The 24,992-nt window shown below is 34.4% G+C and overlaps 1 protein-coding gene and 1 pseudogene across 2 annotated transcripts in view; one reads left to right on the forward strand and one right to left on the reverse strand.

Moving 5' to 3' along the window:
* The window catches only part of LIN28B (lin-28 homolog B), a 124,763-nt gene that overhangs the window by 67,404 nt on the left and 32,367 nt on the right, over positions 1–24,992 (forward strand). The gene's annotated exons all lie outside the window — the stretch shown is intronic.
* On the reverse strand, positions 580–16,235 carry LOC141372942 (programmed cell death protein 5 pseudogene; annotated as a pseudogene).

Consider the following 24,992-nt stretch of genomic DNA (forward strand, 5'->3'; position numbering starts at 1 on the left):
AGGCAGATGCTTAACGACTGAGCCACCTAGGTGCCCCCAGAATTTATTTTTTGAATGCACCAGAATTTAAACAGTGCTAAAGTAATTTGTTAAATTTAAGCTATTTTGAATATTTTGACCTTTTCAGTAGTACCACAGTGGGAATCTGTATATGTACGTTTTTGAAAAATTGTCTGATTATATCCTTGGGATAAATATTGAAAAATGTGGATCAAAAACAAGGCATTTAAAAATTTTTGGTATCTATTTCCAAACTGTTCTCAAGAAATGATTAGGGCCAATATACAACCCCTTCAAAAAGGAGACTGTTCATAGAATGAGGTCATTTTATTTTTAAGATTTTTATTATTTTTTTAAGTAATCTCTGCACCCATCATAGGGTTCGAATTTACAATCCCAAGATCAAGAGTCACATGCTCTACCAACTGAGCCAGCCAGGCTCCCCTTAAACATAAATTTTTTTTTCCATAAGTTTATTTTTTAAAAGGCATATAGACAATAAACAAAGTAAGCAATCAGATCTTCACTTCTACCCAGCATTATCTGTCCTAGAACTTTCCATTAAGTTCCAGTCTCTAAACATCTTAAATTTCAATAATCGTCCTCTTCATCAGAGTCCATGACTCTTCTTCTGTTGAATTTAACTGTGGTTTTCTTTTCTGTTTGTTGGCTTACTTTTTCAAGGGTTTCTATTAAACCTTGTTCTGATACCTTCCCACTTGTCCATATCTTGCCATCTGTATGAGGTAATTCTCTACTGCTTTAGTTTTTTCGGGCTTTACAAGTGCTAAGTTACTGAATGGGGCCCGGGCTGACAGATCCAGGACTTGAGCTAAGATGCTGTTTCTCATTTCTGCTTCCCTGTGCTTTGCCTCCGTTGTGCTGCGTCACCAGGATCCCGGTGCGTCGCCTGCAGTCCGGCCGGCCTCTCCTTCCTCAGAGCCTCCAGCCCCTCCTCTGCCGTGCTGCGGCGGTCCGGGGTTGAGCAGCCGTGGCCATGCTCCGAGGGCTCTCGCTTAAATATACGTTTTTGAATGTTTTTTCAATTTATATTATTTTTTAAGATTTTATTTATTTATTTGAGAGACAGAGACAGAGATATGAGGGAGAGAGCACAAGTGGGGAGGAGAGGGAGAAAGAAGCAGGCTGCCCGTGAGCAGGAAACCTGATGTGGAGCTCGATCCCAGGACCCTGAGATCATGACCTGAGCCAAAGGCAGATGCTTAACTGACTGAGCCACCCAGTCACCCCTGATTTTTTTTTTAAAAGTGGGCTCCATACCCATATGGGGCTTGAACTCAGAACCCTGAGATCAAGAGTCACATGCTCTACCAGCTGAGCTAGCCAGGCAACCCTGAATGATGTCATTTTAAAAATCTTTTCCAGGGCACTTGGGTGGCTCAGTTGATTGGGTGTCCAATTCTTGATTTTGGTTCAGGGTCATGGGATTGAGCCCCGCATCAGGCTCTGTGCTCAGTAGGGAGTCTGCTGGAGATTCTTTCTTTCCCTTTCCCTCTGCCTTTCCCCCTGCTCATGCATGCGTTTTCTCTCTCTCAAATAAATAAATATAAATAAATAAATCTTTAAAAAAATCTTTTCCAATGATATAGGTTAAGAGATACAGCTCATTTTTTTCTTTTGCATCCTTTGATTAGATTAGAGGTCAAATATATTTTTATGTCAATTTTCATTTTTTTCTTCCATGAATTGTATGTTTCTTGTCCTTTGCTCATTTTTCTATCAAGGTGTTCATTTGCTATTATTGATTTGGAAGTTCGCTGTTTAGGAAAGAACTGTTTTCTTTTTTCCCACTATGAAAAACCCAGTTCTTCCCTACTGTGTATCTGCTTTACTTTTACACAGCACTTGCTTTCTGACACCAAAAGTGTGGAGATTTTTACCCCCACACCAAACTGTTCTCCACAACACCAGCTGGATGTCCTACAGTCCCTCTCTCAATTCTGAGGCAGTTTCATTAATGCAAAGAGATAATGGTAGTTCAGATTGGGATGGTAGCAGTAGAGGTGAGGAACAAAAATCCTGACATTGTGAATGTAGAGACAACAGGATTTACTATTGGATCAGATGTGGGCTGTGAGAGAAAGTGAATATTCAGGATGACTCCAAGGTTTGTTTGGCCTGACCAGCTAGAAGGATGGAGGGATCATTTACCAAGAGGGAGAAGACTAGGGAAGGAGCAGGAAATCGGAAGTATGGTCTCAGATATATATAAGCTGGAGATTTATAGTAGACATCCAAATGGGAAAATAGATATGGCAGATGGATACATGAGTATGGAGTTCCAGGACTATAGACAAAAACTTGGCAATAGTCAACAGAAAGATATTTACAGCCTTAAGACTGAATGAAATCACTGTCAGAGTGAGTACACATGGAAAAGAGAAGACAGCCCAGCCCTGGGGCACTCCAGCACTTAGGGAGCAGGAAGAGTAGGAGGAATAGCAAAAGGCATTAGGTTAGAAGGAGGGAAATGGGAAAATCAAGAGGATTTTGTCTCAGAAGTCAAGGAAAGAAGTATTTCAAGAAGGAAGGGGTCTCTGGTGTTGGAAATGGTGCTGATGGTGAAATGATTAAGATGACCACCAAGCCTTGAGCATTTAGCAACAAGGAAGTCACTGGTGAAGTTGACAAGCTCGGATTCAGTGGACTGTTGGGAGTGAAAGTCTAAGCGGGTTGTGTTCAACAGAAGGAAAGGAGAGGAAGTGGAGACAGCAAGTATAGACAATTTTTTGAGTTTTCCTATAAATGAGAGCAGAAAAATGAAGCAGCAGCTGAGGCAAAGAACGTATAGCCTGCTAATGTGTCAGTGGGAATGGTCCCGTAGAAAAGGAAGATTGAGCATGCAGGAAAGAGGAGGACAATTGCTGGAGTGATTTCCTTGCTTGGGAGAGGAGGTTTGGAGATTTAAAAAGAAAGAAGGTATGAAATAGGAAATTAAGGGGTGCCCGTGTGGCTCAGTAGGTTAAGTGTCTGACTCTTGGTTTTGGCTCAGGTCATGATCTCATGGGTTGTGAGATCAAGCCCCATGTTAGGCTCCACGCTCAGCGCGCTCTGCTTAAAGATTCTCTTCCTCTGCCTCTCCCCCAACTCAGGTGTGTACACTGTCCCCACCCCCCTGTCTCAATAAATACATAAGTCTTTTAAAAATTTTTGAAATAGGAAATTAAAAGAGGGCATTATGGAGAAAAGGTAGAATTCCAGACTATACCAAAAACCCACTGACGATTAGTGGACATGAATTTAAAGTAGTGTCAGTCAGTATGATTGTTTTTTCTCCAGCCACTGGTGACTTCATGGCTACAACTGTGAAATAGAAAGATGGATTTAATTAGAGTTGGGGCTTTCCTAGTTGAGAATAACAAAGGGAGAGAAGCGAGGGCACTGACGATGTATGCAAGGGAGCAGTTGTAATGATGGATTATGCAGTATAAACTAGGTAAGGAGTGAAGACACTGAAAAAGTGGCAGGCTTGTGTTGTGTGGGTTACAGATGGGGTTCTAGAATTGCTGCAGATGGGGTGTTAGAAAGAATGAGAGGGTAGAAGTTGGTGGTGATCAGAGGGTGAATAACTCCTTCAAGATCTCCTGTTGTGTGTCTTACTGCGATGAAAGCTTTTACACAATTTGGTATCTAATGATTTCCAACTGCATAGTTCAGGACGTTTATAATTTTTGTCATAGGATTAGCAATTCCAGTTTTCTGTGTGCCACCGTTTTTGTAAAGTGACAGAGGCAAACTGCAATAAAATAATCAAATAAGCAGCGCAGAGGCTCCTGTATAGAAACTGAAACAGAGAGAGAGCAGGATGTGGCAGTGTTAACTGACGTTCGGAAGAGTCTCCAAGGCACTGATTTGCTTCCTAAATAAAGACCTCAGAGATCTTTGGTAACTTTCTTGGTTTCTTCTATGATTATTAACTATGTCTACTTCTGGAGAAAGCCTTAATAATGAGAATAAAATTGTGCTTTGATCCAGATTTTCATGTTTATTAGCTTAGTTATGTAAAATATCCTCAAAAATCTTAAAATATTCTGGATTTTCTAGTCACTTCCCATTATCTATTTTTGTTGCATTTTTTTCCTTAAGAATTTTTTTATTTCAAAGAACCAGCTCTTGGATTAATTTCTCTTACATTGTTTTCTCTTAACGTTTTGTGTGATTCTTCTTACTGTTTCCTTCCATTTTAAGTTTTTAATTTTTAAAAAATTTTAAGTAGGCTCTAAGCCCAACGTGGGGCTTGAGCTCATGACCCTGAGAACAAGGGTCACATGCTCTGCTCACTGACCCAGCCAGTCACCCACCCCCCGCCTTTTACTTTTTATTATGAAAATTTTCAGAATACAAAAAAGTTGAAAAAAATGGTATGGTCATCACCCATATATACCCATATCTATATTTCAATAATTGTAAACATTGTGGAAATTTTTTAAAATTTTAAAGTATACTATAGGGCACCTGGGTGGCTTAGTCGTTAAGTGTCTGCCTTCGGCTCAGGTCATGGTTGCAGGGTCCTGGGATTGAGTCCTGCATCGGGCTCCCTGCTCAGCGGGAAGCCTGCTTCTCCTCTCCAGCCTGCTTCTCCCCCTGCTTGTACTCCCTCTCTCTGTCAAATAAATAAATAAAATATTTTTTAAAAAAATGAAGTATACTATAGATGCATAACAGTGTAATATCATGCCTCATCATCCCTATCAAAATAGTACTTCCTTAATAACATCTAATACCTGATCCATTCTAAAATTTCCCCAGTTGTCCAAAATTTATCTTCTGCGGCTGCTTTTTTCAAATCAGAATGCAATTAAGGAACATGGCTTTCAGTTAGTTATATATGTCTTTTATTAAAATATTTTATTTATTTATTTTAGATGGGGGAGGGGCAGTAGGAAAGGCAGAATCTCAAGTAGACTCCCTGCCGAGCGCGGAGCCCAACATGGGGCACGATTCCATGACCCCGAGATCATGACCTGAGCCAAAACCAAGAGTCAATTGCTCAACCAACTGAGCCACCCAGGCACCCCTAGTTTTATATGTTTTAAATCTCTTGTAGTCTAGAACAGCCCTTCCCTACACAAACACACATGCTTTTTAGGAAGGAATTCTATGACATTAACTTGTTAAAGAGACTAAGCCAACTGTCTTGTAGAAGGTGCCATAATTGGGATTCATGCTAGTGTTTTTATTTTTTTTATTTTATTTTTTTAAAGATTTATTTATTTGAGGGAGCGAGAATGAGAGATAGCACGAGAGGGAAGAGGGTCACAGGGAGAAGCAGGCTCCTCACCGAGCAGGGAGCCCGATGCAGGACTCGATCCCGGGACTCCAGGATCATGACCTGAGCCGAAGGCAGTCGCTTAACCGACTGAGCCACCCAGGCGCCCCATGCTAGTGTTTTTAAACTTGTTTCTCCAACACTTATGTTTCCTTTAAATTGGAAGTATTACAAAAATGTGTATCTTGAACCTAACAAAATCCTTTCAATCTAACTTTCGGTTTACAGACAATATAAGGGTGAGAGGGACAAGTGGAAAAACACCAGGATGAATCCAGATCATAGCCTGAGTCTATCTAATAGTTCTTTATGATTAGATTGAGCTTGTTCATCTTTGACAAGAATGTCGTGGAAGTGATGCTGTGTTCTTCTCCTTGTATTGTATCAGATGGCAGAAGATTTTTATTTTTCCCACTACTTTTTCTTTTCATAATTAATTAGCAACTTGTGATGAGATGCTTTGAGGCTATGTAAATAACCCATTCTTTCAGACTTTCCATTTTTCATTTATTTATTGTCTCAATACAGATCATGAGTTTCTGTTTCTTTCAGTAAATTATATTATTTATTTTAATGCTCAGATTTTTCAGATTCTGTCCCTAGGAGACCCTTCCAGCTGGTTTCTGTGTCCTTTATTTATTTATTTTTTAATTTTTAATTTTTTTTATTATGTTCAGTTAGCCAGCATATACTACATCATTAGTTTTTGATGTAGTGTTCAATGATTCATCAGTTGCGTATAACACCCAGTGCTCATCACAACATGCACCCTCCTTAATACCCATCACCCGGCTACCCCATCCCCCTACCCCCGCTCCCTTCTGCGTCCTTTTGACATGTCCTCATAATTTTTTGAGTACTTCTTACTTACTGGCATATGATACTTTCAAACTCATAGCCTATAAAATATTTAAAATAACAATATTAAATAATTGCTGTGGTTTGCTAAGTATTGGAAAGCTAGAATTCCAGTTAATTTCTATTTTAAAAAGTAAGCATTTCTGTTTATCTTGTTTGCTTAGAGAGTTGTTTTTATTTTATTTTTTAAATTGTGATATAGTAAAATTGACTTTTTTCTTTTGGTGCACAGTTCTATAAATTTTTACAGATGTGTTCTTGTAGTTACCATCATAATCTGGATTCAGAACAATCACCCCCCTAATTTCCCTTTTTTGCTTTAAAGTAGGCTCCATGCCTAGTGTGGAGCCCAGCACAGGGCTTGAGCTCACGACCCTGATATTGATATCAAGAGTCAGACGCTTAACTGACTGAGCCACCCAGGTGTCCTGACCCTCTGTCTTTTTGTTTTTCCCTCTGTTTTTTGTAGTTACTACTCCTCCACATAAAACCCTTGGCCACCAATGACCTATTCTCTATCACTGTAATTTTGTGTTTTCATAAGTAGAAGTGGAATTGTACCTTTTTTCCCCTCAATTTTCTTAGATAAATAGGTGTTCAACGTAATGATTTCATATATGTGTATATTGGGAAATGATTATCACAATAAGTTTAGTTAACACCCATCACTTCACAGTTACAGTTTGTATCTTATGATGAGAACTTTGAAGATTTACAATAGCAACTTTCAAATACACTATATAGTAGTATTGTTAACTTTAGTCACCATGCACTACTGTACATTAAACCTCAGAACTTATTTGTCTTATGACTACAGGTTTGTATCTTTTGATCACCTTCATCTGTTTTACCCAGTCCCCAGCTCCACCTCTGGCAACCACCAATCTGTTCTGTTTCTATGAGTTTGGTTCCTTTAGATTCCGATATAAGTAAGGTGATACAGTATTTATCTTACTCTGTCTGACGTCTTTCACCCAGGATAATGCTTTCAAAATCCATACAAATTGTCCCAAATGACAGAATTTCCTTCCTTTTTTATGGCTGATTAATATTCATGTGTGTGTATGTGTGTGTATCTCACATTTTCATCATCCATTCATTTGTCGGTAGGCTCTTTAGTTTGTTTCTGTGTCTTAGCTATTGTAAATAATGCTGCAGAGGTCGTGCGTGGAGCAGGGCAGAAATCTCTTTGAGATAATGATTTCATTTCCTTTGAATATATACCCAGAAGTGAAATTGCTGGATCATATGGTAGTTCTATCTTTAATTTTTTGAAAAACCTCCACATTGTTTTCCATTTTGACTGAACTAATTTATATTCCCACCAACAGTGGGACAGTTGGGTGCAGAGAACCAGGAGTGGGGAGGATGGCAATATACACTTCCCAGATACTTAAAAAGCTGTTCAAGGGGTGCCTGGGTGGCTCAGTCGTTAAGCGTCTGCCTTCGGCTCAGGTCATGATCCCAGGGTCCTGGGATCGAGCCCCTCATCGGGCTCCCTGCTCAGCGGGAAGCCTGCTTCTCCCTTTTGCACTCCCCCTGCTTGTGTTCCCTCTCTCACTGTGTCTCTATCAAATAAATAAATAAAATATTTTTTTTAAAAAGCTGTTCAAAAGAAACTGTGATGTAGGAAAATGCAATACAAGTGAAAATAAGGAGCAGCAGTGATGAGTCTGCTGTACATGTAGCCTCCCTTCCCTTCCATCGACAGTGCACAAGCGTTCCCTTTTCTCCACATCCTCACCAACATTTGTTATTTCTTGTCTTTTTGTTAATAGCCAGGTGTGAGGTGATGTCTTATTGTGCTTTTGATTTGACTTTACCTGATGATTAGTGATATTGAGCACCTTTTCATGTACCTGTTGGCCATTTGTATGTTTTCCTTGGAAAAATATCTATTAAGTTCCTCTCTCCACTTTTAATCAGATTGTTTGTTTGTTTGCTAATGAGTTGTATGAGTTCTTTATATATTTTGAATATTAACCCTTCATCAGATATATGATTTGCAAATATTTTCTCCCATTCTATAGGTTGCCTTTGCATTTTGTTAATCGTTTCTTTTGTTGTATAGAAATTTTTTAGTTTTATTTAGTTGATTTATTTTTGCTTTTGTTGTCAAATCCAAAAAGTCATTGCCAAGACTGATGTCGGAGAGCTTAAACCTTATGTTTTCTTCTAGGAGTTTGTGGTTTCACATCTATCTTCAAGTCTTGAATCTATTTTGAGTTGGTTTTTGTGCATGTTGTAAGTTAGTGGTCCAGTTTCATTTTTGGCATGTGACTGCCCAGTTTTCCCAACACAATTCATTGAGGAGACTGTCCTTTCCCCATTGTATATTCTTGGTTCCTTTGTCATTAATTAATTGGCCATATATGTGTGAGTTTATTTCTGATCTTTCTGTTCTGTTTCATTGATCTGTGAGTCTGATTTTATGCCAGTACCATACTGTTTGATAACTATTCTTTTATAATACAGTTTGAAATCAGAGAGTGCAATGCCACCAACTTTGTTCTTCCTCAAGGTCTCTCTGGCTATTCAGTGTTTTTGTGGTTCCATCCAAATTTTAGGTGTGCTATTTCTGTGAAAACTGCCTCTGAGGGGCACCTGGGCAGGCTCAGTCGTTAAGCGTCTGCCTTCGACTCAGGTCATGATCCCAGGGTCCTGAGATCGAGCCCCGCATCAGGCTCCCTGCTCCGCGGGAAGCCTGCTTCTCCCTCTCCCAATCCCCCTGCTTGTGTTCCCTCTCTCGCTATGTCTCTCTCTGTCAAATAAATAAATAAAATCTTAAAAAAAAAAAGAAAAGAAAACTGCCTCTGGAATTTTGATAGGAATTCCATTGAATCTGTAGATCACTTTGGGTGATATGGACATTTTAACAATATTAATTCTTCCAGTCCGTGAGCACAGAATAGCTTTTCACTTATTTGTAAATGTTTTCTTCAATTTTTTTCATTAATGTCTTGTAGTTTTCAGTGTATAGATCTTTCACCTCCTTTGTTGAATTTATTCCTAGGTATTTTATTCTTTCTGATGCAATTGTATATGAGACTGTTTTCTTAACTTCTCCTTCTGATAGTTCATTATTAGTGTATAGGAACCAAATGATTTCTGTATATTGATTTTATATTCTGCAACTTTACTGAGTTTGTCTATTAGTTCTAACAATGTTTTGGTGGGATCTTTTGAGGCTTCTATATCATGTCATCTGCAATTGGAGACAATTTTACACCTTCCTTTCCAACTTCGAAGACTTTTTTTTTTCTTGTTTAACTGCTTTGGTTAGGGCTTCTAGTACTATGTTGAATAAAAGTGGCATGAGTGGGCATCCTTGTCTTGTTCCTGATCTTGAAAGAAAAACTTTCAGCTTTTTACCATTGTATAATGTTAAGCTGTGGGCTTGTCATATATGGCTCTTATCATGTTGGGGTGTGTTTCCTCTATACCCACTTTATTATGAATGGATGTTGAATTGTGTCCGATGTTTCTTCTGCATCTATTGAGATGATCATATGACTCTTATTCTCCTTTTTGCTCATATGATGTATTACATTTATTGATTTGTAGATGTTAAACCATCCTTGTAATTCAGGAATAAATCCCACCTGATAACAATGTATGATCCTTTTAATGTATTGTTGAATTCAATTTTTTAATATTTTGTTGAGGATTTTGCATTTATATTCATCAGGGATACTGACCTGTGATTTTCTTTTCTTATAGTATCCTTGTATGGTTTTGGTATCAGGGTAATGCTAGCCTGATAAAATGGGTTTGGAAGTGTTCCCTTCTCTTCTTTATTTTTAAAGTGTTCCATTTGAAGTGGATTGGTATTAAGTCTTCTTTAAATGTTTCATATAATTTACCAGTGGAGCGATGCAGTCCTGGACTTTTCCTTGTTAGGAAATTTTTTATTACTCCTTAGTAGTAATTGGTGTACTCAGATTTTTTATTTCTTCATAATTCAGTCTTGGTAGGTTGCATGTTTCTAGGAATTTATCCATTTCTTCTAGGTTGTCCAATTTGTTGGTGTATAATTCTTCATAGTCTGTTTTGAGCCTTTTTATTTCTGTTATCAGTTATAATTTCTCCTCTTTTATTTCTAATTTCATTTATTTGAATCCTCTCTCCTTTTTTCTTGGTAAGTGTAGCTAAAGACTTTTCTGTTTTATTTTATTTTATTTTATTTTATTTTATTTTATTTAAGATTTTATTTATTTATTTGACAGAGAGAGACAGTGAGAGAGGGACTACAAGTAGGGGGAGTGGGAGAGGGGGAAGCAGGCTTCCTGCAGAGTAGGGAGCCTGATGCAGGGCTCAATCCCAGGACCCTGGGATCATGACCTGAGCTGAAGGTAGATGCTTAACGACTGAGCCACCCAGGCGCCCTCTATTTTATTTTATATTTTAAACATTTTATTTATTTATTTGTCAGAGAGAGAGAGAACACAAGCAGGGAGAGCGGTAGGCAGAGGGAGAAACAGGCTCCCCAAGGTGGGACTTGATCCCAGGATCCCGGATCATGACCTGAGCCGGAGACAGACATTTAACCGACCTAGCCACCCAGGCATCCCAGGCTTTTCTGTTTTATCTTTTCAAAGAACTGGCTCTTAGTTTCACTGATTTTTCTTTTGTCTTTTTAGTTTCTATTTCATTTATTTCCACTCTGGTCTTTGTTATTTCCTTCCCTCTACTAATTTGGGCTTAAGTTTGTTTGTAACCTTTTGAAGTTGGTTTTTTTCACTCAGCATAATGACTTTGAAATTCATCCAAGTTGTTGAGTGTATCAATAGCTCATGCCTTTTTATTGCTTAGTAGTATTCCATTGAATGTATGTAACACTGTATATCCATTCATCTATGGGAGGACATTTGACTTGTTTCCAGTTTGATGATTATGAACAAAGCTGTTACAAGCATTTGTATACAGGTTTTCTTGAGAACTAAGTTTTCATTTATCTAGGAGTGGATTGCTGGATAATATGGTCATAGGTGTGTATTTAGTTTTATAAGAAAATGCCATTTTTTTTTCAGAGTGTTGGTACTATTTTGAATTCCCATCAACAGTATATGAATTCCAGCTGCTCTATATCTTTGTCAGCATTTGATATTATCAGAATTTTTAAAAATTTTAACCATTCTAATTGATGTATAGTGATATCTCATCATGGTTTTAATTTTCATTTCCCTTATGGCTACCGATATTGACATTTTTAAATGTTTTTGTGTCATCCTTATATCTTTGGTGAAGTGTCTGTTCGTACATTTTGCCCATTTTTACTGGATTGTTTGTTATAGTTGCATTTTGAGAGCTCATTGTATAAAACTTGTGGATACTCGTCCTTTGTCAGACATATGACTCACAGATTTTTTTTTTTCCTGAGTTTGTGGCTTATTTTTCCACTGTCTTAAATATCTGTCACAGAGCTAAAGTTTTACAGTTTGATAAGGACCCTTATCAATCTCTTATTTTATGTCATGTTTATTTGGTGTTATGTTTAAGAAATTATTGCTTATGTCAGGACACAGAGATTTTTTCCCCATGTTTTCTTATTGTAGTTTTATAGTTTTATGTTTTACATTTACATAACAATCTGTTTAGAGTTAATTTTTGTATGGGATTGAGGTTTAGGCTCATATTTTGTTTATGAATAGTATGAATTGCTCAAACACCATCTGTCCAAAAGAATATCTCTTTTTTCTTGGAATGTTTTAAATTACAAAGTTTAATCTGATTTCTGTCATTTCAGGTTAAAAAATTAAAACTCTATAAAATTTTTATTACATGGAATTAACATATTTAACAAACTTGAAATTTGGTTCCATCACTGAAAAGAAAGTATTTGTTCAATTCTAAATATCATATATATTATATATATATGTAGAACCATATTTTGTGAAGATTTATGTCTTTGTGGCAAGAATTATAAAATAATTTTAAGGATTCTATCTTAATTTTACATAAACTATCTACAAAAGAAAGTGGGATTATTTTTTTTCTTTGTCTTAAAATTCTGCTGAATTTAGTGTACAGTTACCAGTGTCCAGTTATTCAGTAGCAGTGTTATTTTCTCTTATTTTAAATCCTCCACATTTAAAATGTTTTAGAAAAATTTCAAATGAAATAATTTCAGATTTATTTTTGCCATTTATTTTTTTATGTACATTATCAAAAGAGTAGAGATTTAATGACCCCTATAAAGCTCTCTTTATAATAAAATGAAGGTTGTAGTTAATTTAAAACTTTTTTTTTCCCCTCAAAATCTGGCCTATACTTGATAACTTTTATTTTTTATAAAGTCACAATTTACTGTGAAGTAAAAGAAGAAACTTCTAACAGAATGAAATTGTGGGGAAAGACGGTAAAATGATTCTTTTATTTGCCACTGTTAATTTTTAGAATTTATGTGGAATTATCATATCAGGCTATAATAAAGAATTAAATGTTTCATGTAATAAAATTTTAGTTTATATTAACAAATGTATTATATTAGTAAAAATGATGTGGACTGAAACAGATTGTCTGGAAATCTTTCAATGAAGGTTAAATGATTTTAACCACTAATGATTAAGGAATAAAAAATACATGTAAGCTTTAAAAACATTTGAAGCGCATATATATGTGGTAAATGTATATATTGGTTGTATACATGTAAGCTTCATTTTTTTTTTTTTGGTTTATGGTTTCTTTTATTACCTCCTTTTTTATTCTAAATTTTTTCTAGGGTAGGGACTATTTTCTTTGTTCTCCTTAACCTTCCACATCTTTTGACCCAACCACACAGTCCAAGAACTGCTGTTCATTACAATGCAGTTCCTTTCAACAATGTTGACCTGAGATTTTTAAAATAACAAAATATAATACCAATGTTCTGCTTTCATTTCATTTCAAGCAATATTTCATTTGCATCACCGCATTAGCACGTGATTAAGCTTTTTGATTTTTCTTCATGAGTTGAAGTTTTAATATATTTTGTTTAGAAAGGAGGTCAGTTGTTATGATGTTCCGTATTACTGCTTTTCACGTTGAAGTGTAAGAAATTCCTTTCATTTGATCATATTAAAAAGATTTGTTTGTCATTTTTAAGATGTTCTTCATGTAGACTTAAAAACTAATTAAGAAATTTGACATTCCTTATAGTCCAGTATTAAAGTGGTATTAAATGGCACATTTGTGGTCAAAAAGACCAAGGTGAATATAAACAGAATCTCATTATATATGTCTAATTTATTCTCAGCTTGGAAGAACTAACTTGCCTTTTGTTTAAAAATGAAAGTGAAGATATATGATGGTAAAGTTATTTTTACATGGCCATAATTTTTTTATTTCAAATTCCTTAAATTTGCAAAAAGGTTTTGGAAGCCATAAAATTTTTTTAAATCTGCTTAGGATTTTCTCATTGAAAGACTGTATATTTTCATTTGTTTATTAAAAAGAAAAAATATTTATTTAATGCCCTTCTTTACCTTTAGAGCAAGTGAGCTCAAAACTAACTAGTGGTCACCCTCTTCTACCCCCTCCCCCACCTACCTCAGCAGTATAACATCTTTCTCTCATTATTTTTGTGGTATAACTTGAAGTTTTTCAGGTACTTTATAGGTAGGAATTATAGTGCTATCTTTTTTTTCATTTTGAAATCTACATACATAGCATCACTAAAAATAATAAATCTACTTAACTTTATGGTACCATTTTATTAAGGATATCTGTTTCATATTAAAAGTTCTTCAGTGATTTTATTTTCATATTTATTATATCCTAGAACCTGCTCCCAAAAGAAAAAGAAAAATGCTCTTTAGATGCTGGAGATATTTGAGAACTGTAAATCAACAAATTCCAATAAATAACTGTTTCACCCTGATACTTGTGTGATTAGATTTAGGAATTTGCTGTTTAGTAGGTTCCTATTGTGGAAGAGAAATCTCTCAGGCATGAATTGATAGTCCAGATCCTTTGAGGTCTGTCTATTCTGACCTATGACCCCTATTCTTACAAGGTCAACATCTGAGGGCAGGAGATTAAGGCAGTTTAAAGACCGGAATGGTAAATGGAATGGAAAAATTAGCCAGCACATTTTGGGTGCAAAACATCAAAGTCATCAAATAGTTTGCTTATTTTAAACCTGGCTTATGGGTGTAACAAGCTAATTTTACTGTTTTTGTTGGAATCAGAAAAATTTAGTGGCCATAATTGAAGATTCTATTTAATAATAAATTTTAACTGTATAGTACAAATTAAGTTCACCAAGCTTAACCTCAAAATATCAGAAAATACAAAAATAGCTTGTCAGTTTCAACACATTTTAGTCTTGTGTCCAGTTTGGATATTTAATTTAAACTTAAACTGGAATAACATTTGCTTTAGCTTTTACTACAAAATAATTTTAGTTTATCAACAATGTTGAATAAAATGTATGTGCACCTATATTGGCTGATAATTGGAAAGTGACAGGATTTAGTTGTAATTATATACTATTGACTTTTAAGAAAAATGTATTTTTGAGTGGTAGTGGTAGAAAATAGAAGAAAGTAAATTGGTCAAGCAGAGACAATTTCTCCTTTGTCTTTCTTAGACTTTGGTCTTTTATCTTTTACTTTTCCCTCTTAAAATGTTCCTTTAATTGTGTTTCATTGTAATTGCACAATATAGACTTTAAATCTTAGTTAGTATGTTTTGGTCCCTTGTAAACAATTCCCCACCATCCTTTATTTCACATTTGTTTGTATCCTGGACAGCTGTGGATTTGCATCTTCTGCTTCCTACTAATGACTGGCAAGAGCTGAAGTTGAATAACTGAACTGTTGCATCAAAGTTTCCATTCATCTATATAGTGACTAAGGGCATTAGTAAAACCAATGGAATACCCACATTCCCTTAATTCTTAAGCATTTTTTATTCTACCCCAAATTTTCCTTATTGTAGACTTAATTTTAGGGTGGTTTCCCAAGTCCTTTCTTCTTGTGATTATTTTGCCAGAGATCTCTTAATGAGGCAATTATAGTTGTTTCCTTCATTCACATTATCTTAGCAGATGCTCTCCCTGCTGTGACCTCTGTTCAGACTGGGCAGACAATGTGCCATTCTCATCACCCTGCACAAGACATTGTGTGGGGCTGAGCTTCCTTTGGCGCTGCATAGGTCTCCCCAGATGCATGATGAGAATGGGCAGAAGCCAAGTGGCAAATCATCACAAATTTTAGGTTGATTTTCTGATTGCTGTTTTATTCTAAGCATAATAAATAGTAAAGTAATGCAGAAAAAAATGTTCCAGAAACAACTTTAATGATATTTCAAGTAGAAATTGTGGGTTTAACAAATAACTTTATATGATTTTTCTTCCTTTAGACTGTGGTCTTGGTGAAAGTGAGATCAAATATTCATAGTATGGTTTCAATATAAGAGTTTATGAGAATTGCCTAATAGTTCAAAATTTGGAGATCCTTTCAAAAAAGGAAATTAATTTAGCCTCTAATACTAAGGATGTATATTTTTAATGACGATATGACATTCTTCAGAGTATCACTTTTAAATTTATAAAACAAATCATCATGTTTATATCCGCTATGGTATCCACTGTGTTTCTGTGTGAACTCAATAAGGACTGATTAAGATGAAGACTAATCAACCAAAAATTTCCATTCTTTACACTGCTAAATCCCTCCAGTGAAATACTAGTCCTAAGCCCCAAGCCCAAGTAACAATCCAGGGAATTACAAAGTTGTTAGCAGCTTTGAGCTAGCCTTTCTTTATTCTCCATTAATAAGGAAGTACAAGTCAAATTTTGTTCTGATGAATCTGAAGAGCCTATGCAAAGGTTCTTTCAAATTTATACTGGAATTTTAATTTTTTGAAATTTGGTTAAAATAAACAGATTGAGAGTTATGACTTGAACTGTATTCATACTATAATGAAATTTTCTTTTACTGGTATAAATAGGATTACCTTATTTTTATTATTATTTATAATGTATAAATTTTAATCTGCTTGCACTTACCAGTAAAAAGTAGTAATTTAGTAAATCAGGTTCTATTTTAGTAAAATCAGATTCATAATAAGTTTTAACATAAAGTAATGTTTTTAACTTATACATTTTCACGTAATGAAGGACTGTTTTTAAAGTGTAAGTCCTTTACATATAAGCAGAGAATAAGTATTTAATTTAGAAAACGTTTTGTAAAGGGAAAATTTTCTTGCCATCATCTTAAAAGAAAATCTCAAGTCAAACAAGAATTCAAGAATTTTGGCCTCTAAAATTTTTAAGCGTAGTCTTGCTGTTGTATGATTATTTTAAATATATGAGTTAATAAAGAACAAAACCGAGGTCTTGTTTTCCTTCCTTTTGGGAGGGAGTTAGCGTTGACTCTTAGTGGCTATGGAAAATGTTAAGAATCCCTAGAAATGCTAAAAATTTTACTTAGCCTTTCCATGAAGGCTAAAAAGATTTGTCTATAATATTTATAATTATTTGTAAAGCTCTGTCTTTCAAAAATCATATACTAAGGACAACTGAATTTTATAGCTCCTTTCATTAATTGGGAAAGCAGGATATGGTCATAATAAGAGGAGCTCAGTTGCTGTATGCTAAATTTGAACCTGGGCTCTTTATACCGAGCCTGCCTCCTCATTAGCCATTCTGCACTGTCACAAACAAAAGCTTTTTTTTTTTTTTAGCAATTTTTTAACAGGACCATTGTATGAAACTGCTATTAAGTCAGTTTCCTGCTTTTTCCTATTTGGCTGACTCAAGACTATGTTCCCCGATTTAAGCATTTGCTTTTAGTCCCCTCAGTTTTAGTAGCCCATTTAGAGTCCCTTCTTGGGTTTATTATTGATAATACTGGAGGTACTACCAATGCTATAAGAAAAGAAAACAAAATTGAAAATCTGGGGATGGAAAAGAAGAAATGAAATCCTTTGTTATACACAGCAGTAGGATTTTATATCCATAGTTATTTATAGAAAAATTAGTGGAATAGTTGGAATGAATTAATTTAACAACATTGCTAGTTACAAGTTCAGTACAAGAAAATCAAACTAAGAACAACTGAATATCAGAAAAAGAAACAATTGAGTATCAGGAATGTCAAAACAATGTAATCTGTCTGTCTGTTAACCATGTCTGACCATGGTGACCCTCCAAGAATAATGGCTTCTGCCTCATTTTTGCCTTCCAAATCTTATGCAAGTTTCTCTTTTGGCTAACTCCAACCCAGAGCCATCCATAAAAAGAGATTCTGAGAAACATAGTTACCAGTTATAAACAAATTGACATACAACAGTCCAGCATCAGCAATATGAACAAATTAGAAAATAGAGTGGGAAAAGATATTTGCAATGTATGTAGTTGATAAAGAATTTAATATCCAAAATATATAAAGGACTACAAATAAAAAAGAAGTAAAAACCCAATAGGAAATGAGCCAATAAACAATGATTTATGAAAGAGGAAAATATTCAATAGACAAAAAGACACTTAACATTACTAATTTAAATGGGATACTACTTTGCTCCCATTAAATTAGCAGAAATTTCCATCTGACAATATTGTGAAGAATGTTATACAATCCTGGTGGGACTCTTACTTGATACAACACTTTATTTATTTTAATATTTTATTTATTTATTTGAGAGAGAGAGGTGGGGGTGGGGGAAGGGGAAGAAGCAGACCTCTCCACCAAGCAGCAGACTCCCCCCCCCCCCATCGCATACTGAGCCCAAGGCAGACGCTCAACCATCTGAGCCACCCAGGTGCCCTGATACAATACTCTAGAGAGCAAACTGACAATATCTGGTAGAATCAAAATTGTTTATATATCCTTTGATTCCACTTTTAGGTGGATTTCCTAGGGCATTGTTTTCAAACTGTGGGTTGGGGCCTATTAGTTCTTTATATTAACTTGGTGGGTTATAGCATTATTATTTTTTAATGAAATATTACAGAATAAAAATCATCATAATACATTATATGTAGTAAAAGTAATTGTTTCATAAGCTTTTTGGGTCGTGCTGTGTGTGTGTGTGTGTGTGTGTGTGTGTGTGTGTGTGTGTACTGAATCATAATGCAAAATGTTTTCTCAGTGTGGGTCATGGTCACATGTACACAAAGAAAATTTTACAAAAATGTTTATTGCAACATCAATTGTAATAGCAAAAAAAATGGAAACAACCTAAATGTCTATTAACAAAAGAATGGTTAAATTATAGCATATTCTTAGGTGATACAGAGTTAAAGTGAACAAATTCAAACTACCTTTATCAATCTGAATAACTTTTTTTAAAAAGCCTGCTATAATGTTGAATAATAAAGCAAGTTGCAGAGTGATTCATGCAATATTATTTCATCTTTACTAATTTTTAAAAAACTACCAATGATATTGTCTAAGAATCTTCTATGTGTGGTAAAAGTATAAAAACATGATAAACCCTAGTTCACAACAGTGCTTACTCTAGGGAGGCAGAGAAGAAAATAGGATTGGAGGAGCATATAAGCTGTGTTGAACCATTTTTTTCGTTGTTTTGTGTCCTTCAGTACCATTCCATACTTTCCTTTTGATGTTTATTCTTAGGTATTATAATTTTGGACACTATTGTGAATAAAATTTTTCCTTTAGTTTTACTAGTTCTTGCTACTATAAAGAAGAGTTATGGGTATGGGGGATAGATAGCTTTGACTCTTTTAAAATACTTATATCTTAAAAAAATAAAAAAATACTTATATCTTTCATTTTCTTTTCTTATGGAATGGACTAGAATTTCCTAAACAATGTTGAATAATGCCAATGTCAGCAAGCATCCCTCTTCTAACTTAATGAAAATGGCTTTAACATTTCAAGTTTAATCTGTTTGCTATTGCTTTTCAGTAAATAATCATCATGTTTAATTGCTTCCTTTTTCTTTTGCTCAGAGTTACTGTAGATGGCTGCTGGACTATATCAAAAGTCTTAAGCATCTGTTGACATAATTTGTATTTTTCTACTTTATTGATAAAATGAATTACATCTGTAGATGTTATGAAGTTGAACCATTCTCATATACCTGGGGGGGGGCAAAACCCTTTTTAGTCAAGATGTGCTCTGATGTATTTAGTTTGATAATTTTATTGGCCATACACATACTTGGACTTTTTAATGTGTTTTCTGCATCATGCTTTATTAGTAGGGTTATTCTAGCTTTATATATTAGGTAGTTTTCTGTCTCTATGTTGTGGAGTAATGTAATAAACATAACAATTAAAATAATAAACTCCAAAGTGGAAAATCTACACTCCAAGGATGGACAAGATAACAGATTCAATTTCTTTATATGTGAAAAAAAATCACAACTTGTTTTTATATTTATTTACTTTATACTTGTTTTATAATGTATACTAGAGCATATCTAATTAATAAATACAAACAAATAAACATATATTGGGATGATTGTTCAAAAATGTTTTACTGAGGGGCTCCTGGGTGGCTCAGTTGGTTAAGTGTCTGCCTTTGCTCAGGTCATGATCCCAGGATCCTGGGTCCCTCTCCCTCTGCCCCCGACTTGTGTTTGCTCTCTCTCAAATAAACAAATAAAATCTTTAAAAAAGTGTTTTACTGATAAGTATGCATGGTCAAAATAATTTGGAACCCACAGCTTTGAAAGGGGATGATAGAACTAAGCTGCAGAACATCTAAGCCCTTTGCCTTTTGTATATTTCCAGAGCCTTATCTCATCTATTAGGTTTTTCTTCTTCCTGTTAGGTCATATATGGTATGTTTTGCTGCGAAATCATTTACTTCCTTTAGATTTCTTGTTTCTTGCCATAAAGTGGCAAAGAGATTCTTATATTCTTTCAGTTTCTTCCATATATGTAAGTGAACTTTAATAATCCCTAGCATTTTACATTTCTGTTTTCTCTTGTTCTTCCTATTTAGGTTCCTCATGGATTATTAGCCTTTTCAAATAATTACCTTTTATCTTATGTATGTTTTCTGCTGCTTTTGTTTGTTTTCTTTTTCTTTTTTTACTTTCAGATCTTAGCTGTATAAAGTCCTCTTTGTTAATTTGGTTATATTTTTCTATTTTCCTAAGTTGAATACTTAGCATATTTCAGTCTTTATTTTCATAAGTAATAAGGATTTTTTAGACCTTTTCCTTTAAGAAAAACTTTATTGTTACACAGGTTTTGGTATGAATTTCTACTTATTTTCATTATTTTCTAGATAATTTAAAATTTCAGTTTAAATTTTCACTTTGCTTCAAGGGTTATTGTTTTTCATCTGACTGGAGATAATGTGGTCCCTAATCTTTCAGGTGTAAGTAATATGAGCCAACTCATAATGGCTTAAGGCAATTATTCTCAAGCATGGTCCCTGGAGCAGTGTCAGCATCACATGGGATCTTGTTAGGAATGCAGATTCTCAGGCCTCATCCAGACTTATCCCAGGATATGGATCCCAGCAATCTGTTTTGTTTTATTTTGTTTTTAACAAACCCACCAGGTAACTTTGTTGTACTCTGAAGTCTGAGAACCACTGGCATAAGGAGGAAAAAAGGAAATGTATTGACTCACATAATTTATAATTCCAGGAATTAGAATAGTTTCCCATACATATAGATTTGAGTGCTCAATCCAAATGCCAAGGGGGATAGAATTAGGAACAATTCCAACAAAGGTTTATGATTGGTTTTATCGATCTAAACTATAATGTAACCTTTAATTTGCTAGACTTGAGTCGTTTGCCCAGTCCTTGAGCTGAGGGGTGAGGTGAGCCCTATCCAAATGACAAGGATTACAAGTAGGGGAAGGAGGGCTTTTGAAAGCAAATTAAGGTATTATTATGAAAAGATGTATTTGATGAGGTCAGGCAAATTAACTTTTGTTCATAAAACAGAACTACACTGAAGAAGCCAGTATGCACTCTTTCTGCTTTCCAACAACACAAGGAATTTGTGCCATTATGTAAATGAATGTGTTACTTCCTTCACTGACAAAGTCTTGCTACAAAAACAATGTCACCTATACTAAATATTCATTTCTTAGAAATTTAGAAATTATCTTTTGTTACTTGTTTACGTGTTTCTTCTTTGTTTCCTTTTCTCCTTCTGGAACTTCTGTTATTCAGCTGTTAGTGCTTTTAAACTGATCTTTATTTCATTTTTCTTTCAGCTGTTCCATTTCCTTTTTGCTTTTTGTTATAAGATTTTTCTTGAACTTCCAGAATATTGAGTTCTCAGGTGTGACTATCTCTTGTTACTATTTTTTTCTATTCAATTTTAAAATTTGAAATCATGTTTTTAGTTCCAGAGAACTTTTTTTGTTTCCTGTTAGAATCTAATTCGTTTACATTAAAATTCTCTTCAGAGAATTTCAGTAGGAGCCACATTTTCTAAAAGTGTATCTTTCTTCCCTAGGTTACATTGTCCCTATGAGTTATTGTTGTTTTCTCCAGTCATGGTTTTTCTTCACTTAACAAGAATATAGACCTGGCTTTTAGTGTTTCTTGGGCAGAGGCAAATCTCTGAACTGTCGAAGGTATAGTTTCTGCTCTTCTGAGCTGGCTGTAAACAAACTTATCAAACCATGACCCTTCTGCTAAGGGAGATAGGAGGATGGAGGGATGGATGGCCAAGGAAAGAACCTCTCTGTATCTTCCTCTGTTCACTGAAGAATATATTCCATTTACCAAAGGTACAAAAAAAAATGAAAGCACTTAGGAATAAAGCTTAATAAGAAATATGCAGGACCTAAGTGGAGAAAACAAAAACTATACATTGTTAGCATAAAAGAAAATTTGCTTATATCTAAACACATATATAAAGTCTATCTTGGGTTATGTTATCTTTGTGTGTGTGTGATTGTTGTTGAAAACGGGATTTATTTTGTCTTATTTCTATAATCTTTTTTTTGAAATAGGATTGATTTTATATAATTTTGTAACTAGTCACCTTACTAACATCTTTTATTAATTTCAATAATTTTTATGTATTTGTGGTTTCCAAGGTATAAAATATTTCAACTACAAATAATAATTTTGCCTCATCTCTGATAATTTTAGGCATGTCCAATGTTATTGCTTTTTCATTTGGTGAGTTCTTTCATTTTGTTTCTGCCTTTGTTTTTATCCATCTGGTGATCTTATAAACATTGATCTATATTTTTTCTGGTTTATTTCTTTTAACTCTTAAATCCATCTGAAATTTAATTCATAACTTTATGTAATATGAAGCTTTATTCTGAGTTTTCTTATACTCTGTGTCTTGTTTGAGCTCTTTCCGTGATTTGTGAAATCCTTTTTGTTATATAATGATTTCTTCTATATAATACTTATAGTATGTATGCTTTAGGACTCTCTAATTTTGCATACTTTGTCCTATTTTTTCTTCCACCAATAGTTTTAATTTTTATATATTTGTAATACATTTTAGTACCTGGAAGGCAAATCTCCCTTTATTACATTCTAAAATATTTTTGTAGTGATTCTCACTTATTTTTCTGAATGAATTTAAAAATCACTTTGTGAAGTCTTCCCATCAGTGCCAAAAGAATTCCTTTGGTATTTTGATAGAGTTCAAGTTATTTTACTTATGGAATTCCTGTGGTACAGGAATCCCAGTTTTGTAGTTCGTAAATCTGAGTACACTACTATAAATAGAAATTTTAATTTTTATAATGAAGCCATAAATCTAATCATATCTGTAAACTATTACTTCATATAGTTTGATCTGTTTTTTTCATACTCTTAAGAGTTGAATTAATGTAGTCATTGCAGATTATTTTAACAGCAACAGTTTAGTATCTATTCATATTTGTTAAAAAATTTACCTCTGATATTTAATATTTTATAACTGGGTAATAAGCAAAATTTAGATCTTTGATGTATTAGAAAGGTATTGTCAAGGAAGAGGAAAATAATGCTACAGGTATATATATTTTGAATAGTCTAAAAGACTGTTAAAAGTAGTAATAGAAAAAGCAGATAAATAATCTCATCACAAACTAAGAAGAAATATAAGAATACCTGAAGGAACTCTTTGTTCATTCTACATATATTTTATATCGATGGGTCTGTTTAATTAAATTCTGGGTAACCATAAATCTACTTTTTAAAAATTATATTTTCTTTAAAAATTAAAAAACTGTCATGTCTGCACATACTTGGACAAGGGTAAAAAAAGTACTTATTTTTTGGCTCAGGAAGGAAGTGTTTGATGTCCTGTAGTGTATGGCCAAGCTGCTTTTGAAAGTCCAATAGGTAGGATGCTGAGCAAAAACTGGCCAGAATTCAGAACTGTGAACTTGACCATGTCTCTCTCCTAATGAGCAATACATGATGTGCTATCTAATACCACTTAAAAAATATATATATTTGAAGCTTAGATATTCTTTTTTCCATGTACTGTTTTCATTCTGTTTCCTGAAATGGCATTTTTCATAATTAGTAATTTTAATTGGTACTAAATGATTTTAAAATGTTTTAAAATCACTTTGTATTTTATATATTCAGGCCAATTATAGGCTTCATTAATTTTCTTAAGATTTTTTTCTTGTTTAAGTCAGACAGATCACCAAAATATCTGAGAAATGTTGAATTTGGTACTTTGTTTTATTAGGAAATTAAAGGCATGGTATAAAATACTTAAGACTCTTTTACAAATGATGTTTTAAAAGGTATATGAGGCTTACCTAGGCTAAGTAAGTATATCTAAAAGAAAACAAATATAGTTGTATTGGAAAGTTGTTGAGGGGGTAAAGCTTAAAAGTTCTTAGCACAAAAAAAAAAGTTCTGTAACTATATTGTGATGAATGTTAACTAGACTTATTAGTGATCATTCACAATATATACAAATATTGAATCATTATTTTGTACACTTGAAGGCAATATAATGTATGTGAATTATATCTCAATTTTTTTTAAAGATTTTATTTATCTGACAGAGAGAGACAGCGAGAGAGGGAACACAAGCAGGGGGAGTGGGAGAGGGAGAAGCAGGCTTCCTGCGGAGCAGAGAGCCTGACGTGGGGCTTGATCCCAGGACCCTGGGATCATGACCTGAGCTGAAGACAGATGCTTAACGACTGAGCCACCCAGGTACCTCCGACTGTATCTCAATTTTTAAAAAAGGAAAAAATGCAGTTATTAACAAATAAAAGAAATAGGCATCCAGGGGACACCGGTTATAATTGAATTGCTAAGGAATGTTGTATTCTAGCTTTGTTCGGTTCTCCCAAAGGACTTTTTTTAAAGTTTCAAAGAAGTGTTTGTACTAAAAAAAACAGTAGGCCATTAGACCTATGATCTGAGTTTTTTTGACATGTTAAATCCATGAGGACAGGATCTGATCTTCCTTATCAATATGTTTGTCTAGGTCCAAGCACCTAGTGTGGTATATAAGTCCTCAGTAAATGTTTCTTGAATGAAGTAGCTCTGACCTTGGGCAATTAACTTTCCCTAAGCCTCAGTTCCCTCATCTCTAAAATCATTAATTCCACCAACTTTTGTTGTTTATCCACTGTGGGTCAAACACTGTTCTAGGTACTGAGCATATAGCAGAAAATGAGACATATAAGGGTTTTGCCATTCTGGAGCAAACATTTTAGAGTTTGAGGCAGATAGACGAACAGATATACAAATAAATGCATAATGTAAAGTCAGGTAGTAGTAATTGCTGTGAAGAAAAATACAGCAGGGTAGGATGCCAGAGGGCAACAATAGGACTGGTTTAGGTCAAGTGGTCAGGAAATGCCTTGTGGAGATGATATCTGAGCAGATACCTGAATGAAGAGATAGAACAAGCCTTGTATAGCTCTGGGGAAGGTGATTTCTATTCAAAAGGCAAGACCTATGCAAAGATTCTGAGGCAGTAATGAATTTAG

Source organism: Callorhinus ursinus, unplaced genomic scaffold (assembly GCF_003265705.2).
Source record: "Callorhinus ursinus isolate GAN/ISIS: 27379988/994484 unplaced genomic scaffold, GSC_fseal_2.0 scaffold6, whole genome shotgun sequence".
Classification (NCBI taxonomy): domain Eukaryota; kingdom Metazoa; phylum Chordata; class Mammalia; order Carnivora; family Otariidae; genus Callorhinus; species Callorhinus ursinus.